The sequence below is a fragment of the Ischnura elegans genome, chromosome 9 (genome assembly GCF_921293095.1).
Source record: "Ischnura elegans chromosome 9, ioIscEleg1.1, whole genome shotgun sequence".
Lineage (NCBI taxonomy): Eukaryota > Metazoa > Arthropoda > Insecta > Odonata > Coenagrionidae > Ischnura > Ischnura elegans.
In genome coordinates, this window is record NC_060254.1 from 105412940 (window position 1) to 105433117 (window position 20178).

General features: G+C 37.6%; 1 long non-coding RNA gene across 1 annotated transcript; it reads right to left on the reverse strand.

Annotated features, from left to right (window-relative positions):
* Positions 1-501: 501 nt before the first annotated feature.
* LOC124166079 lies at positions 502-5544 on the reverse strand. The gene is made up of 3 exons (XR_006866395.1): positions 5464-5544; positions 3912-3982; positions 502-599 (listed from the first exon to the last, which is right to left on the reverse strand). It is a non-coding gene; the product is annotated as an uncharacterized LOC124166079 (long non-coding RNA).
* Between the last annotated feature and the right edge of the window lie 14634 nt (positions 5545-20178).

The window sequence follows — 20178 nt, forward strand, 5'->3', positions numbered from 1 at the left end:
AAATAGTATCTTAAATCCTATTGCTGCTCCCCCCTCAGACCTTGGCTTGCACCCCCTTCCCCTAGAACACGGCTTGTCCCCCCCTAGTAATGATTCTGGGTACGCCCTTGAATTTGAATGTACCTGAACAAATGGAAAAAAAATTAAATTGAAGTTTTACAATAGTACTTCTACTAAACAGATTATTTGCAACCAAAAATTGTGTCAATGGTAATTAACAAAAAAGGATTAACAAATACATATCAAAAAACAAAAGAGAGTCAAAAAGATCTCGCTATGATCTTAGAGTAGAGAGAAGGGAGAGCCTTGAAAGTGAGCTAAGATTATATCATGCGTATTACTCTATACAAATTATTTTCATAATATAAAATAAAGTTTAACCTTGGACTTTGATTCTGAAATTTGTCTGTTTTATTTAATTTTCACACTCACCCCTTTGCTTATCCTCATTTCTCAAAAGACTTCTTTGCTTCAATATGTTTACATTCCATGGTCCAACATCCTCATCCACCACACTATCAAGGGGTGGTATGGCCGGGTCGGCTGATCGGTGACAGCCAATGGCCCCATAGCTTATGGGCCCATCACAATGCTCGAGTCTATTAATTGTGAAGCGTACATGAATGGCGTTATAGAAAACTCAGATTACTTAAACATAAGATTTTTTTGCAATTACAAAATTCTAGGTGTTCATTAGTTGCTTTATTTATGAAATAATGACAAAAATTATATAAAAAACAAATTAAGGTGCCAGAAGATAAAAGAGAACGTGACGCTTTTTTGAAAGGGTTATTCAAAAGGTTATTTTAGAGGTTTAGTTTAGATTTGAGTGCAGTTTAAAGGAAATTATACTCTTCATAGATAATAAAACCATTGTAAGGTTTTAATTTTTATTAGCAGTGGAATTTTCACTTTTAGTGCTACTTACTTTGTTTCCTTGTTGTGTGTATTTATTATTCCTTTTACCAATTTTCTACTGATGCCATAAATATCCGACAGTACGTTTCTTTACCCAGGAGATGAAAGCCAGAAATATGTATTCAATGGAGAATTTCCTACACATTTCCTATACCAGATAATGACACAATTTCTCAATAAATTCCTTATTAATCTACCGAAACCTACTCCTGTCTTTCCTTATCTACCCATCCTTCCTTTGCTCTTAAATATTCTTAATGATTTCTTCAGCAATCCACAGTTTCCTTATCCTATGCCTTTCCATCTTTTTGGAAAAGGGTATTTGAAGGATTATTATATGTATAGGTTTCTTTTATATTTCAGTGCAGCTTTAAGGAAAAAATATTCTTAATAGTAGATGATAGTACCACAATAAAGTTTTAATTTTTACAAGCAGTGGAATTCTCACTTTGCTAGAGCTACTTTCCTTATGAAATTGCTATTTTTCATTAATGTTCATCTTATTTTTAAGAGCCAGAATAGCATGGACATACAATTTCCTAAAATTTTCTGGAGTGGGACCCCTGAATCCTCCAGGAGGAGGGCCCCATAGTGGACCCTAGCCGAGGGCCCCCAGTCACACTAAACTGCCCCTGGCACTTTCTCCCTTTAGGATCAACCTTGCTGGACTATTCCATGTGTCATACAGTTCATCAATGTATTCTTTCCACTTATTCTGCATCATTCTATTATTTGGACAAATTGCTTCATTCTTAAACCTAATTCGCAGCATAGCCAGTCCTCCTTTAATACCAGATAGTGACACAGACTGGCTTATGATTCCCCTACCTCTTCTTCCCTCTCCAAGCTTCCCCTTTCACCAAATTGCCTCTTCCCCTAAATATACTTCAGCCTCCTTTTTTTCTGTGCCATGTATCATTAATCTACTCAAACCTTCTGCTGTCTTTTCTCATCTACCCATCCATCTTTTGCTCTTAAATTATTTTAATGATTTCTTCAGCAATCCACAGTTTCCCTATCGTATGCCTTTCCATGTACTCCATAAATTTCTCAGTTGCATTTATTATGTATTCCTTTTACCATTTTGCTACTGATGCCATAAATATCCGACAGTACGTTTCTTGACCCAGGAGATGAAAGCCAGAAATATTCAATGGAGAATTTCCAACACAGGCGAATGAATGCCGTAAGTATCCAGCCCCTTGATCTCTCCCTTTTGTTAAAGAAAGCACCAAGTCCACCCACGGTTTCAAACCCCAAATCAGGAAACTTTGGTAAGCCAACGTGAATAATAGAGACTTTGAAATGGATAGCTTGAGGCATCACTAGGTGAAATAGCTTCAAGTAGAATCAAAAAACTCTTTATTTCAGTTTATAACACAAAAAAAATATTCCTCTTATGTGAGCTTCCATAACTTCGTTTGAAAAAATGGCATAAGAAAAATGTTTTTTTTCACGAACAAAATTCACTAACTCTTGGTTAACTATGTGGTATTCCATTATTTCCTGGATATAGACAGTTACTTATACCACTTATAAGTTATATAGACAGTTACTTATACCACTTATAATTGGTATAAGTAACTGTCTATATCCAGGAAATGTTTTTTTTTGACATAGGTATTGCTTCCTTGTTTATGGTAAATTTAAACTCTTCCTAGTGTAACCAGGTGAGCTTGGTCCATTGGACACTTAACGTACGTGATTAGTTACACATCATTGGAAGGTTAATATAAATTCTAAAACATTTCCTTCTAACAAGCATATTTTGGAAAATTTAAATATACATCTACATAATCCCTTGTGAGTTAACGCAATTGCGTGAGGCAAGGGATGAGTATTCAACAGTCATGCAACAGCAGGTTGCACTTGGATGCTTTCATGCACTTTAGGGTGGTCCTTATTTTAAAAGTTTTCGAATTTATTTTGGGATGCCCCCCCCCCCCCCCCCAGTTTTATCCCATTTGGTGAGAAAACAAATCATGAAAATTATATTTTCAATTGGATACCAGGAAAACATGCCGCATCGCACTCAAAGTTTTGAAATTTTGGTATTTTTCAGCTTAGTAAAACCACTTGTCTGTTTCCACACACTTTTATTTAAACCCACCATGGTTTCGACAACTCGTGCCATTATCAAGGTACATAGCCTTGGATGACAGCCTTTTTATGGTGGTAGAGTTTTTCAGGAGGGGGGAGGGTTATTGGGATGTGTTCATTCCAAGGTTAATGATGACATCAATGGGCGATTGGTAAGAGGTAGCGTTGAGTGGAATGGGAACATATGGTCAATAGATAATTTAAATTAGCAGAGCAATTAACTATTTCAATCTGTTCTAAGAAATACAGTTTCCACCCCTTGTCATGTACATGTAAAATTTTTGCATCTAAATTGCACCAGTGGTGTTGGTCATTCAAATGTCTTGCAATTCCTGATGAGTCGTCGTTATTCAAAAAACATCGTCTATGTTCTCTCATTCTCGTTTTAAAACTCCTCCCAGTCTGGCGAATATATTTGGTTTCACAATCGTCACAAATCATTTCATACACTCCACCTTTATCATCATTACAATATTCACCAATAGAGTTAAACAATAATTTACCTAGTGTCAAAGTAGTGTACCTAGTTTGGGTGTTTTTCGGACATTTGGGTGTTTACTCATTAGACACTCGCAGAGTATCACCTCAAATTTCTTTCATTTCTGCCCTTTGGATTCCGAGATATCGCACCGAGAGTGAGCGCCAGGCACCCCAGCCAGACAATTTGGGTGGCACGCGGGTTGCATACTCTCTACATTTGTTGTTCATTCCCACTCATCATGAAATCATAAGTTCTTTCGATAAACTTTAAACTTGGTCAATATAACCTTGGATGCTTAATTTATCTCTATTAATTGACAAAACAGGCTAAGTAGCAGGGTTTCTTCTCTATATCTAGAATTTTATGTACATACGTATATGTAGAAATATGATAGCAAAAACGGATCTCATACCATTTTGATGATCTGCTAGAGGCCTGGGGCAGGTGTCATTCCCCAAATGTTGCGGTGGGACACGTCGTCAGCTGTTATGGGTGAAAAACAATTTAAATGCTATTCATTAGTAACCACCTTGAAATATATTTGGGATGTTGTATCCTTTTCAATATGTATGTTATTGTCCTTATATTATTTATTATTAGTGCGATAAATTTCATGCACAATTGACCTTAACTGAAATTAATACGTACTCTTGGCAATTAACGCATGCCTTGAGGGAATCCTTTGTGCATGAAATCATATGTCAGTAGTTGTTTTCATCTCATCGTTTTTTATTTCAACTTTGCGCAAAATTGAAAATGACGTAAATGTAATCATGAAATTCCCAGCCAAAACTATCAGTATGATCATAAAGTAAGCCAAAAAACCTATACTTTGTTATCAACTAATTTTGGGTTATTTTTACTGTGTTCAATTTAGATGTTACTCCAAACAAAACAGCATGTATTTCCCTGTTAGTATTTCTCATATTAGCATTTACACCAGTGGTGCAACTATGAGCGAATAGATACCCTAATAAGACTCAGAAGTGGAATAACTAGGAATATGCTTTTAGGGGAATTGGGGGGCTTTGAGAGGGGGGATGAGGTTGGGTAGTGGGGGATAACCCCCAGAAAATGGGAAGTTAAGGAAAATTAAAAAATAAAATAAAATGCCTGAAAATGCATTTTACGTCATTTTGGCAATTTCAATTTAGCTTTGAGCGGATGCAGTTGTTATGTGTCCAAACTAGACAATGGTTTTAAATAATATTTTTATTTCTCTGGCGCTTTGGGACGAATACACCCCCTCATCCCCCTCCCCATGCTCAAACCACTAAGACTCAGAGCAATTAAAAAGAAAATATTTAAAACTATTACCCAGCATTGACATGGAATAACTGCAACTACTTAAAGTTAAATCTTTAGTGCCTAAATGATGTTAAATGTATTCCTAGGCATGTACGATTTTGAAAATTTGCCCAGTTGCCAGGGAGGGGGGTTGCCACCCCACGCCATCTCACCCATTCCCCCCGCACTCCCAAAGCATATTCCTAGTAACGTCACTGATTAATACTATTATCCAGCTATACCATGCACAATAATTATTGGTATGCATTCAAAGTATGTAGAAATTTTTATTACAAGTATCATTTTTTTGTTCAGATTTCAAAGTTAATTTTCATCTCAAAATTGAAAATCATTCATTCCTTGTCCCAAAAGTTCCCCAAATTTCACACATAGTCAGGTGTTATGGCTGTGAAATCAATTTACATGATATTATTTAGAATCCAACTTAAATTGCACTTTGGTTTTTCTACCTTATTATTACGTATATTACTTATTGCTCAATTATTACGCATGCTTTTTTTGAGCCATCATAGCACAAATCAGTTTCTGGAGGAATATTTGTCTACCACAGAAGTGTATGATTTTGAATGTGTACGTGTTTGTTTATGGTTGGTAGTGAGGCTAATATATAAAAAATGTATATCTAGAAAAAGGATTTATAAAAACAGATCCCATACCATTTTGATGATCTGTTGAAGGCCAGGGGCAGGTGTCATTCCCCGAATGTCGCGTTTAGACGCATAGTCAGCAGTTATGGCTGAAAAACAATTTAAATGATATTCATTAGGAGCCAGCTAACATATGATCTACCCTTATTATTACGTATGTTCATGCTCCTTGCATGTATAATAGTATGATAAATTGTATATGCCATTGGCCCTTAATCTGGCCTGTGTTGGACCGCCAGGACACCCTCCTATACCGAAATTGACGAATTTTACAGTCAGAATACCAATATTGACCAGTTCCTTGATGTCAATCATGTCCCATTCAACAGCATAATTAACACCGTCTTGAGTAAAAAAAATAATAATTTAATATAGTATGATTCAATCTCGTAAGATTCAATTCAATCTCAAGAGGGTGAGGATATAAATTTCAAAGTTAATTATTATATTCCACACCCCCACACTCCCCACCAGCCATTGTTGGATGCATTCAGGCCCGGCCTGAGACCCAGCTTAGCGAGTCCTCAGGGCCACTCCTTAGCAATTAAGCCGAATCACTCATTTATGATCATCCTCACTGTAGGAATACGTAGCGAGGTGGTTATATTGTCAGTAGTTTTTTCAATGATATATTTTGTGCATACTACAATTTTTTTAATGCTTTGAAATTTTTTTTTTCCAAATCATTTGTGTTGTTGTTTTTCATTTCAATTCATTTTAAATCATTATTTTTTTATTTCAAATTTACATAAATTAAAATCAATAGTGATGCAATCACAAATTTCCTTGCAGATATTATCAGTGTTATTTTAAAGCACATAAAAAATATATGTACTTTGTTAATAACAATAACTGGGTTTTTTTACTGCATTGAAATAAAATGTTACTCCAAGCAAAACAGCATGTATGTATTTCCCTGTTAGTGTTTCTCATATTAGCATTGGCGGATTTAGGAGGGGGGATGGGGGAGCACAGGGGCATGTGCACCCTTAGACCCTTAAAAAATATACAAGATTTTTAATAATGTCCCATTATCATTGCATTCATTTTGTATTACGAGGTAGCCTAATGCCCCCCCAGATCAAAATCCTTTTCTTGTGCCACCCAGAGAGAAATCCTGGATCTGCCCCTGCATATTTAGTACATATTTACACTATTATCCAACTAGACCATGTACAATTACTTTTGATAGGTTCTCAAGGTATGCAGAAATATTTTTATACGAGTATCTTTTTTTTGTTCAGATTTCAAAATTCATTATCATCTCGAAATTCAAAATCATTCATTACTTGTCCCAAAAGTTTCTTAGTACATATCTTGGCTGAAATGTCTTTTTAATGTTAAATCACAGGTTTGACAAACATACATATATTTAAAGATGAAATATTGAAATGTTTTGGCTATTGTTTAAATTAAGTTCTCATTAAAAATTTGAGTGTACTAATATATTTTCTAACGCTCACAGGGCATGGTTGCAAGTAATTTGTTGCAGTAAATAAAAAAAAATCATTAACAATCTGCCCTGCAATCTATGAAATTGTTGTGATACGACATCTTCTATCATCTCAAAAAAGGTAAAAATGGGTGATTGGTCAAATCCACAATTTTAAGAAATTCAAATACAAAATGAATCTTTCACCAATTTGAATAAAAATCTTGGATCCATATTCACAAAATCTATATTTAAAAATATTTAAAATGCAAAATTTATTAATAAAGGATACAGGAAGAGCATGGCCTTATATATACAATGAGTTATTAGAGGAAGAAAGCTGGCCACGGCGGGTAAGCTAAGAAGGGGGGCATGGTGGTCATTAAGTTATTCAGAGTTACAAAACCTCTAACTAGAAACTCTTTCCCGTAAACAAAAGCTATCATAGCATTAATCAGTTTCTGGAGGAATTTGTCTACCATAAAGGTGTATGATTTTGAATGTGTATGTATTTGTTTTTTTCATGAAATGAGACCGATTTACAAAAAAAGTGTACCTAGAAAAATGATAACAAAAACAGATCACATACCATTTTGACGATCTGCCAGAGGCTGGGGGCAGGGGTCATTCCCCAAATTATGCAGTGGACTCGTTCCAGTCACGTGTTATGGCTGGAAAATCAATTTACATGATATTATTTAGAAATCAGCTTAAATTGAACTATGGATGATCTACCCCCAGTGAGAAATGGGTGGTGGAATCCACGTGGAACCCACGTGGAGATGTAACGTGGATACCACTTGTTTTTGGTCGTGGAATCAACGTGGAACCCACGTGGAAATTTGGTGGAAAAATTAAAACAGCAGTAGGTGCTGTCCTAAAACCATTAAAACCTCAACCACTCTATATCTAAACCTTCTATATATGTGTCTATGATTTTTCATGTGCTCTCATGGCTGCCTTTCCACGAATTATATAAAAATAGAATGTGCGATACATTTTCACATAACTAGCGTGGTTTCAGGATGATAAATGACGCAATGTCACCAGAGAGTTAAGTTCCACAAATTAGAAATTCTGTTTAACATTTTATGCTAATCACCACAAATCCACTTGAAATCAACCTGGATTCCACCACCCATTTCTCACTGGGCCCTCATTAAAACTTATATTATTGCTCCTGGAATTTTTTATAATTAGTATGAAAAATTGCTTATGCCAAATGGCCTATAAATAGAGGTCCGTGGAAGACGTTTTATTTTTTGCTAAAAATCATTTTTAAACCATGTGATTTTTGTGTTATAGAAAATCTTGGCAGTGTTTTATAATGCTACAATTTTTCCACATTTATAGCCACTTATTTTATGGAACACGTTTCATGAATACTAATACTTTTATTAAGCATTTTACATAACATTTAACACAATTTCGATTGTACAAAATTTCTGATAAAACTAAATGAAGGAAATGGTCAAGTATGTAGTATTGGCATATACGATCAGCTAATGGCAAATCCCCACTCCCTAATATATGTCTATACTTGGAGAGCCATTCCAGAATGTTTGGATTGTCAAGTTTCTCTACACTAAATAAAGCCTTTAAAAATGCTTCAGCAGTAGCGACAACAAGTTCCTCCTTCGCTTTCTTTGACTGAGTGACTGTGTGTTCAAATTCTTTAATTGCAAACTTAGCACAGTAAAATGTGCTCTGTCTTTCACAAAAAATCCTTCTGAGTTGAATTCACTTACCCTGGTATGAGCAGTAGCACTAGCTTTTGGAATTTTAAAATTCGTTTCCATCGTTCGATATTTAAAGCTGGAACCACGATAAATAACAGTCCAACCGCAAAACACAACCTCTCATAATGGTGTTTTCAAACTGAGTGCTGGGTAATTACGGTATTACCGTAGTACTGTATAACTTACAAATTGGCCAAAATATTTCATGTCGTGGGTTCCCTTTCGATACCCCTCACCCAGGTGTTGAGGGAAGGTAGGACATGCAGCTAGATACAAAAAAATTGCTTAGTTTTGATTACAGCTGTTGCCAGTCGGCCAGGAAAGGCAGTGAAATATTTACATGTAACTCAAAATAATTGGATTCATAGAAACGGGAAAAATTATTTCCCATTTATCAATCCTAAAACATGTAGAATGAGGCTTTCTCACCCGAAGAAATAGATGTTAGATTTGGCCAATGTCAAAATGCTTTCTTTTTGCATTGAAGCTCAGTGGAGATCCGAATATCCGACCGCTTATAAGGAGAACCCCTCTCCTCCTGTCCTTTCTGTTCCTACCTTCCCTTCCCCAAATGCTAGCTCTTTGTGCCTTCAAATAACTATCTGTGTGTATGGATGTCTTTTAATGAATCGAATCGCTCAGTTGACGGGATGGCACCGTTAACGGTCGCCTTGGTCACCACGACACCCATTTCAATGTGGCCCAGCAGTGCGCCGTTCACGGCGTGAAATACAGGCAGTGCTACAGAGAGGCCGCTTTCTGAAGAAATGACTCTTTGCAATGAATAATTTCCCTGCAGATATTATCAGTGTTATTTTAAAGCACATAAAAAACTATACTATATGTTAATACCAATATTTGGAGTTATTTTTTCTGCATTCAAATCAAGTTAAACAAAACAGCATGAAATTCCCTGTTAGTGTTTCTCATATTAGTACATGTTTACATTACGAGAGGGGACCTAACGGTTGAGAGAGGGATCTGCTTTTCCCGTAAAGGGTTCCAAGCAGTGATATTTTCTGAGTCAGTGTGAGAATCCTGGTCGCCTCTGAGTGCATCTGTTTGTCTTTGGGATTTTTTTGGTTAATCAACTTTTTCCGATAGAGCGAAAAGGTGTGATGGCTGACTGGCGGGGTGGACATGCGGCAGTGAAGTTTATTTTATTTATTTTTTTTGTAGGGGAAAACTCCCGCAGAAACTCTAGCGATGCTTAAAACTGCTTTTGGGAATAGTAATCTAAGTAAAGCACGTGTCTACGACTGGTTTTCGCATCTCAACAATGGACAGATGTCGATTGATGACCATCCTCATTAAGGGCACCCGTCAACATCAAGAACGGACGGCAATGTTGCAAAAATCCACTCCCTCATTCAAGAAGATCGTTGCCGAACCATAGAAGAACTTTATAGGTATTTTGCAGAGGTTAAGGGAAACTATCCGGAGAAAAAGGGCTGATCTTTGGCACACAGGTGATTGGTTCTTCCACCATGACAATGTAGCCGCCCACACTGCAATGTCCATGAAGTGGTTTTTGACAAAAAAAGGCATCACGCCAATCGTTCACCCCCACTTTTCACCAGATATTGCCACCTGTTACTCTCTCTACTTCCTAGACTGAAAAGGGATATTAACGGAAAAGGTTTTGGGACGGTAGGTGAAGTAAAACAAAAATCGGTGAAAGGCCGAAAGAACATTGATTGAAGTGAATTAAAAAATTGTTTTGAAGTGTCGAAGTAACGATTAGATGAATGAATGTGTTGCAGTCAATGAGGATTACTTGGAAGGTGATAAAAATTTATAGAGAAAATATTGATTAATGAAAAAGTTACTGCACAATTCCCGTTATTTTTGGCTCCCCTCATGTATTATCCAACTAGACCATTCACGATTACTCTTGATGGGAACTCTAAGCAGATATTTTTTATTATGAGCACTTTATTTGGGTCAGATTTCAAAACTCACAATCATCTTGAACTTCAAACTATTCATTTCTTATCCCTAAACTATGTCTTAGTATGAGGGCTGGAATGTCTTTTTGAATGTCACATTACAGGTTTTACAAATATTTTATTTTTTATTTTAATTTTATTTTATTCTATAACCACCGGATACAGCTCTCATTGGCCATTTTACACCGGGGTGTTCAACGTATGTAACAGTAAACGTACACAAACAACCATGCCCTGGACCGGGGTAACCTACCCAGGCGGGACTCGAACCCGCGACCTCTTGTTTGGCAGGCGAAGACGTTAGCCCGCCGCCACCGAGGCCGGCAAATATATGTATCTAAAGATGAGGTATTAAAATCTCAGGGAAATATTTAAATAAAGTTCACTTCAAAAACTTCAATGCACTAATATGCTAATATATACTAGTATGTTTTATAACGCTCACAGGGAATGGTTGCATGTAACTTGCTCTCCTAGATTTTAGTGACAAGATTAAACAGTGGCATTTACCAGGACCTACGTCACCCTGGGCTTCCCAGGCAACTACCCAGGGTGGCGTAGCTAGGGGGCAACCAAACGCCCAAACAGCAAAATTATATTGTTTTCCAATTTTAAAATTTTTTATTTTTTATTCTATCTCATGGTGTAAATTTATTTTTATTTTTGCGGAAGGAAAGGTAGACTTTGTGAAAAGAAACTCTTAAAGTTTCATGGCTATTATCCATGTATATAATAAAAATATATCACTGCCACTCATATTATGTTGGTTCTTGAAAAATATAAGTCTATTAAACTATTTGGATTAAAATGTTCTTATTACCTCCGGAAATGCTCTCTGGTATTTCTTTTTAACAAAAAATGTACACTGCATTATACACAAAAGAGGTGATGCTACACAATGGCTCAGGGGCCGTATTCTGTATTTCGTCGGTGCCGCACCGGTCGGTTTCCCTTTCAAGCCCACCGACTGGACATCAAACCGTACCGACAACGGATTCCGCACCGACGACGACACTTTCAGCGATTCTGTAAGGTCGTCGGTTTCAAACCAGTCGGTACGGTTCCCTCTCCTTCCCAAACAGGGAAAATCCGACTATATCCGAAGTTTCACGTGTCTCCACCAATGAAAGAAGGGTAAAAACAAGAGAAGACTCATTGGCACAGTTTGTTGTCGTCATTCTCAATCTTTTTATTTGCGGAAATTACGATTAATTGCTAAATTAAGATAAACGATATTGGACAAGTTGTTAACAATGCTTATATAATGTGTGGTAGTAATGCTGTACCTACAGAATCGAAGGAAACAATATTACAACATCACAATAAAGTTTGTATGTGATGGAGATTGTTGTTGCTGGAATGAATTATTGAAACTATCCTTGAGATCGTATAGTTTCTTTTTGTAAATATTGGTTCCGTATAATGCTATTTATTCATGATTTGGTAATATAGTTGTCATTAAGTAAGTTCCGTATAAATGTTATCAACGGAAGGTTATGCCATTGGCACCGTAGCAGGCGAAAATAGCATACCATGGAACGTGAACGTAGGATTCAAATGTAAATGTCATATTAGAGGAACAAGTTAGGAAATTGTTATAAAAATATGGAGCTGGGTGTAATTAAAAGAAGTGTAATGACGAGGAAGTAAATAAATTGTGATTGGGTGAAATACATATGTATAAGTTGCGCATTCCAAGTGAGAGAAAATGATAATATTGCGGTAAACCTCATACTTATTAACAAATATCTTCTTTTATCGTCAAGGGAATCAATGGCTGACGATGAAATGAAATATAGTTGCCCGTTACAAATGAAAGAAACTGATACCGTTGTGGCAAACTTCATACTTAAATAAAAAGATCTTATTTCTATGCCGAGAGAAACGCCAAATTGATGATGGAGTGAAATAACAGTCGCCTATTCAGAGTGATATAAAGTGATAACATTGCGGCAAAACTCATATTTTATAACAATATATCTTTTATATGTCAAAGGAGCAAATAAGTCATGATAGAGAGAAATAAAGCCTATTACAAGCGAGTGAAAGTGGTAACACAAATGAGAGAAAGACATTATATGTTAGCAAACCTCATTTTTATTAACCATTATCTTATATTTCTGTCAAGGTAATCAATATAGATGATGACAGAGTGAATTATAGAGGCGTATTCGAAGGGGCAGAAAAAGATAACATTGCAGAAAACCTCATTATTTATTTGTTGATGAGGTAAAAACAAAATAAAACGTACAATGCGCACCGGGGAGTTCATGAAACCCACTAGTCGGTGGCCGTACCGACACCTTTTTGCTGTCGGTACGGCTACCGACGATCTCCCGTCCTCTCGTCGGTGCCGCACCGACCGGGTTCGTACAGAATCGCACGACTTCTTACCGGGAGTCGGTGTGACGTCGCACCCGACGAATCGGTGCCGCACCGATCGGTTTGGAGTTACAGAATACGGCCCCAGGGAGGGGTCAGGCTTTGGAGGATAGACCCCTTCCGCCCCGAATTCAGAGAAATTTTTTAATTCATTTCATTTTACTTACTTAATTGCATTGATATTAATTATGGAAAAGTGTAAGGATCGATAGAATATCCCTGAGAAAGCTGTAAACCTCACCATTTTGAACCATTTACATATCTTAAAATTTTCTGGGGGAGGTCCCAGCACCACCGGCTTACAATGGCAGGCATTCCATACCATTCAGATCCCACAGCATTGATTGTCCCCTCTAAAATTCCCCTGTCCTTAATTCCTAGCTGTACCCCTTTCCCCGGACCACTTAATTGGTATACGTAATTGAGGGGTATTCCATACCAAACCCCCCTTAGTAGGGCAACACAACAGCAGTTTGCTCTGTGTTTTCCCTTGAGTGGGCCCTGGTATTGATGTACAAGTCATTTATATTTTGACCGTAACAAAGATAAGAGTGCTATCCACAAGCATTCTTGTTCTTTTCCGAATCCAATCAATTCCGCATTACAATATTTGAGTGCTCCAATTTTGGGGATTTGATGGATTTTAGGGTGTTTGCAGATTATAAAGCATACAAGCCTCAAAGTCTCAAAGTCTGGATCTACAGGCTTTATATAGTTGTGTTCGCTAGTTTCCTTGTGTTCACCCATCCCTATTTCCTTTGATGCCAAACGTCGGGTTGAATCGACGAGCATTTTCATACGCAAACGACCTGACATGGGGGAAGGAAGGTGACTGGTGAGATAGCTGTGGTCGTATGCATTCTGGCCCTGCCAGAGACCCAGCTTAGGGAGACCTTAGGGCCACTGCACCGTAATTAAGCCCGACCCTCCCCTTATGGGATCTGCTTTTATCCCACTCCACAATGTTGATTGTAATGCATTTACGTACATGAGTAGGCAAAAAATGTCTTGTGAACGCATAACTCAGCTAAAAGGTTTGCGCCGAGTGCATTTAAATGGGTTTATTATAGTATCCTTTGTGTTATGTTTTCACTTAGGGCGTGTCAAGAGGTGTGCCTACGCGGCAGGATGACCAGCCACAGAAATTGCATGATGTCGTACATGTGACATAAAACAAGCTAATGCAAAAACAACAAGAAAAAGGACAGGTGGGATACAACAAGAAGAGGAACTAAGGCGTTTTGGTAGGATGAGAAGTACTTGTGTACTAACTTGGGTAGCAATCTGTGCAGCCATGGTAATGCGCATAGCAGACAGACAAATAGACATCCACTTCTAAATATATGTAGAAGATGGTTAGCTAGATTTATAAAATCCCTTCTTACCTTTTATAGGAGGAATAGGGCAGGGGCGCAGCTAAGGACAAAGGCTGGGGGGTGGGTTTAGGCACAACTATAATACTTTGGGGTGTGGGGGTATTGCATAACCGCCTTAAGATTAATGGTGTAAAATGGCGACCATTATGGTTTTCTGAGGGATATGTGATTAATCCTAATACTATTCTATAAGTAATACAAATCCATTCAGTAAAATGGATTAAACTTAAAAATTTCTCTGAGCTCTGGAGGGGTTTTATCCCCCACGCTGCGCCACTGGAATAGGGGATGCTCAATTGAGTATTGAGTTTAATTCTCAATTGAATTGCAGTGGAATGATTAGAATGGTGGAAAGTATTTCAATCTTGTTAGAATCTAAGAGTGAGGGATCGATACTTATTCTAGGAATTAAGGTACAGCAATTCCAATGGAAAACCTTGAAAATGTCATATACCTCTGGGTGGTTGGCCGCCGACATGCCAGGGAGTTGGCCTTGATGTTCTGGCCCTGAAATAGTGAAGGCATATAATTGTAGATAAACCTCATTTATTGATGAAAATTAGAACTGTGTGACATCTTAAGATAACAGAAAAAATGTTATTCTAGACCTAACGTTGTGTGTTTTTAATGTAATAACCACTATTATCCAAGATTATTACAAGTTTTTCCAAGAGAACTTTACATTTTTTAGAATAAGGGTGTTCATAGGGGAGAATTCTTGTATTCAGAAATGTACTATGGGAGACATAAGTGATAATTACATAGGGGTCAGTGTTTGCCAATATCAATACCACCATGGGAATAGATTATCCCACAGCAAGGTACTATTGTTTTCAATAATTTGTTGAAAACCACACATCCAATTTTCCTATCAGGGCCAGACCAGTAAAACTTGGATAGCTGGCATACAAGGCTAATTGCACCCAAGGTCAAGGATGTGACGGAACTAGCAAAATTGGAGTCAAAGTATATGCGATGTGAGCAAAGTCTGGAAACGAGCACGTAGTCTCGTAGCTGATACTATTGCTATCATCATTGATTCATAACTAATTATATTCAAATGTGAGTTTGCACAGACTACTCTGAGTGCTTGAAGGAGCTTTGCAGCAGCCTGAAACTATGTACAGTGTCGTTAACCTCAGCTTCAATATCAGTGTGGCAATAGAAATGTAATTTAATTAATTATGAATTAATTTGATTAAAATCCTGTTACTTCTCCTTCTTTAAAAGTGATAAGTGCCATGGAAATTGAATTTTCAATGCAAATAAAGTACATCCAAATGAATGTTACTTCCAGAATCAGTTAATGAGCAATCTTCCCAGTCATAGAAAAAGGGAAGCAGTCCAACGATCCGTGATTCTCCTATCCTATTAGGCAAGTTCAGAGGCAGAATATCACTCATGTTTGAATGGTGGCAGGAATGGATCCAGATCGCAGGGGGAGGCACTCCTTTACATTGAGAGGAATCAAAACATCTGGGAGTCTACCATTTCAATCCTGTTGGCATTTGCACGAGGTGGAAATCTCTCTAATTTATGTCCACACCAAGACTTCTAGGCATACAATCATAGGATACATTCACTTACCTCTTGAGGTGGGACTTTGGGCCTCGCCGCGGGTCACAGATGGTCTTGATGGCGGTAAAACCTCCCGTCCCCATCGGGATGGTTCCGCGACGCTCTCTGTCCCAGGGCCTGGCGGACAAGATCTTCAATCCGTCTCTCTATAACCCCCACCATCCAGTCAATTTCGTTTGTAATAGACGCTATATCCAGAATTATGTTGTTATACTGTTGCATGAATTCTTCAACTGAGGGACGGTGGAGGTGGGGCCCTGGAAAGTCTTCCACCCCCCTGGCAGGGCCCTGTTGTTCAACATTGAGGTCTTCCCATGGGTCTTCTACTAGGCCTTCTTCTCCCGGAGGAGGAGAGGCGGTTGGTGAAGGGCGGCCCTCCTCCGGGGGCAATGGGGACGTGGCTATCGGCATCTCTGCAGTTTCATCTGACGTCGCTGTTTGCGGCAATGCCACGTCAGCCCCTGAAGTCTCCAACTCCTCCGGGATAGGGCCCTCGGCGGCCAATTCCTCCACCTCTTTGCGTCCTAGGCATCTGCCTATTATAGAGAGGAATCCTTCTTGATCACAAATAAATTTGGGCCCATTTCATTCCCACCCCATAGATTTTGCTATCAAAATGGATTAGTTAATGACACTTGTAGACTATGCAGGATAGAGAAAGATCGTTTAATTTGATTGTATAATTAGAAGAATTGGAGAAGAAGCATTCACCTGGGTTCCTCATGGGGAATCTAAGTGAACAGTTGGGCATTAGGGACCCTAAGTGTCTTATATGTGTAACACCTAGTGAGGTTATCAAGGCTCTATTGCACCCTTGCAATGCCAAGGACCCATCTACTTCACTTGGGAATCAATCCAGTTACGACTCCGTACTAACTTACAAAAATTCCATAGCTCTAAAATACTACTACTAGAGTACTACTTCAGTGTTTTCCTAAAGAGGGGCTAATATGGCTTATTGTCAGTGTGAGTTTAAAAAACTATTTGTATCCGTTATTCTAGCAAGTCGTTCATTAATATGCCTTCACATAGAAATTATTGGGAAGATGTTTGCAAAGGAATGTGTTTATCTAGATATCTCATCGACCGGAGAAAAATTTCCCAGCAAACGCCACAAAAAATCATTATATGCATCGATTACATGTTCGATTCATGATAAATATGATCTTCATGTCCGGTTTTTGACTTTGAAGGAGTAATACAATGCAACGGAATTGCTGGAGACTTACCGGAAAGGAAATCGATTAAATAATTCATGACTACGATAAATTTCCGCCAGGAAAATTGAGGCTGGGAAATAACACCTTCATACGGGGCTCTAGCAATCTCTTCCTTGAGTAAATTTACCCGAAAACCAAGGAAAATGCGAGTTTCCTGGACATAAAATTATTTTTGAGAGAACCAGATCCTGGTTGCTAAGCAGCTATCTCTGTGGGATGTATTTGAACAAAAAATGGGAAAAATATATATTCTTAAGGGCGTATTACACGATATAATAAAGTTTAGAAGTTGTTTTGTTACTTACGTATGGTATTACCCATATTGAAAACTGTTTCCTCAAAAAACTGGCGTTTTTATGCGTATGCACTGTTGCTACGAGTACCTTTTACAAGGATTACAGGCATATTAACGCACTCCTAGCAACGTGAGGCTATCGTCTTCTGAGGGCATTGTTGTGAGGAAAAGCATGCGGCTGTGCATATATATATTAGAATTCATTTCATTGCAAATATGTATACTGTTCTAAGAAACAATAAAGTGCCGTATTTTCAAATTAGTAAAAGTATTTTCGCTGAAATTATCTACATGGAGTCGCGGTGGCCGGTAATTTTCATGCGGGTATTTTTTTTTCTGCGTGAATTTTTATTGCCACGGATTAGAATTGATTGTTTCGATCCTTGTTGATTTAGCGGGGTTAATTTATACACATATAAATATCCGTTGTCTAAATATTAGTGCGCTGCCAGTTTTGGCTGTAATAATTTTCGGATTTCCAATTTGTTTGTTCACGCCCTCTATTTACTTCACCCCTTCAATAGTTCAAGGAGGATATTTTACGCGGCAGAAATAAAAAAACTTGGAAAATTTACGCGTGTTATTTAAAAAATTAAATCTGAGCATAGAAATCATGTAAATTCCTCTAGATAAATATGAATATAAGCTATTTATTCTGATTAAATATCAAACTGTTTATAACCGAATAAAATCTTAATTGCAGATTACATCGGCGTATTTAAGTGTCCAATAATATCTACCCTTTTCACACGGATATATTTACGTCGGATTAGTGTTCAATCTTTCAATCAGTGTCGCCGTTTCGTCATTGATATGAGCAATTGTGACCTTCGAATAAATTTCTTCCGCTGTCTCTTGGACGTTGAATAAAAAATTACATCCAATATTGTCCCACAGAAGAATCTCTCTCTTATTCCAATTTTAGATATTAATGCCAATGTGTTGACAAAATCCATCCTGCTACGTTTGGGCAATAGTTAACGTTGTTGGAGCTTCTGAATATTTCTGCTCTTCTAGGTACCAAGGGATTATGGGTATGAAATCATAACTATTAGTCAACAATCCTAAGATTGATTTGACGCAGCTCTCAATTCTTCCTCCTATCCGCTAGCCTCTTCATGGTGACATATTTCTTCCCTTTTGCATCCTTTATAACCTGTCCAATGTAACTCATTCGGGACCGTCCCTTGCCATTCTTCCCTCCCACCTGTCCTTCTATGATCGTGTTCATCAGGCCATCATGTCTCATAATGTGTTACAAGGAACTATTCCCGTCTTCTGCTTAAGGCTTTTAGAAGATTTATTTTTTTCTCCAACTTTCTTGGCACACCTTCATTACTTACACGTTCGATCAATTTTATCTTCATCATTCTTCGGTAGCAACACATTTCGAATGCTTCCACTCTTTGATTTCTCTGCTGCTATCAACGTCCAAGCCTCACTTCCTTAGAGAATCATACTCCCTATGTAGCATATGATGTATTGTTTCCTTACATCTATGCTTGCATTATCAGATGTAAGAAGATCCACCTTTTTGTAGTAAGCCATCTTCGGCAGCGTTAATCTACTGACCATTTCTGTCTTGCTTCGTCCATCGTTCGTAGTTCGGCTTCCCAGGTAAGAATACGCTTTCACATCTCATAGTTTTTTATATCTTTGCTTAATGTTTGTCCTAGCCTCCTCTCTTTTTCTGCATGCTAATATTCTTCTCTGTCTCGGCTATGACTGCTATGCCGTCAGCGAATCATAGCATAGTTTTTTTCTCCGTTAATATTGACACTCAAAGCCTTCTCCTTCTAATCACCTAAAATTATAAGGTTTTCTTCACCCCTTACCTGTTTGATTACTGCTATCTTCATAGACGCCTTAAACTTCTTCATCCTATAGTAGTCCGTCGAGGTATGCGTTAACGTGTACCACTACGGAATCTACCGGCTTAGTCTCTAGCTTTACCATAATTTTCCTTTTATTTAGGACGGGACCTTTTTCCCTAAATTTCGATCGTATGCCCCTTATCTCTTACATAATTAATGGAAGGAGGAATATTTCTCGTAGTTTTTCAAAGAAATTAGTAAAGGCCTTACAAATAAATTATCCCCTACGAAATTAAAGCGGGCCAAATGTTGGCAAAGTCGAATTCATTAGTTCGTAATCAGACATAGCTTAGTCCCAAGAAGATACATTGAATGAATCACACACCATTTGTACGTTGAAGATATTGTTATTACATTGAAATCTAGGTCACAATAACTTTTCTTATAATCGTATTGCAAGTGTTTCATTCAATATGGAAAAATTCCGCTCAATCGCGTTTGAATCTTCGGATTTTATTTGTAAGTTGAATTAAGTATATGCTTTTATGTAGAGCGTTTGAAAATCATTAATCATTCTATCAAATTAAGTTGTTAAGCATGGAACGGAAACTAAATATTATCATCTACCGTACAGTGGTTAGAGTAATTTGTGAAAGAGTATATTCCAGCGTCACATTCAAAAGGTTTTGTGCTCTTACTCATACAAAGTACTGCATCACACAAGTAACTTTGTATGCAGTCACGCGCGCGAGTGCATAGTTAAATACACCAAGTATGATATTCGGCATGAAAAAATCATTTGGTTAACCTGGGATTCGAACCCGGATATCCCCGATGACCGGTCAAATATGCTACTAATTATACCACAAAGCCACCTTTTTACTTGAATATGAGAATCTCTTTTTCCTTGTGACTAAGATTCGCCTAGAAAAAAAATTA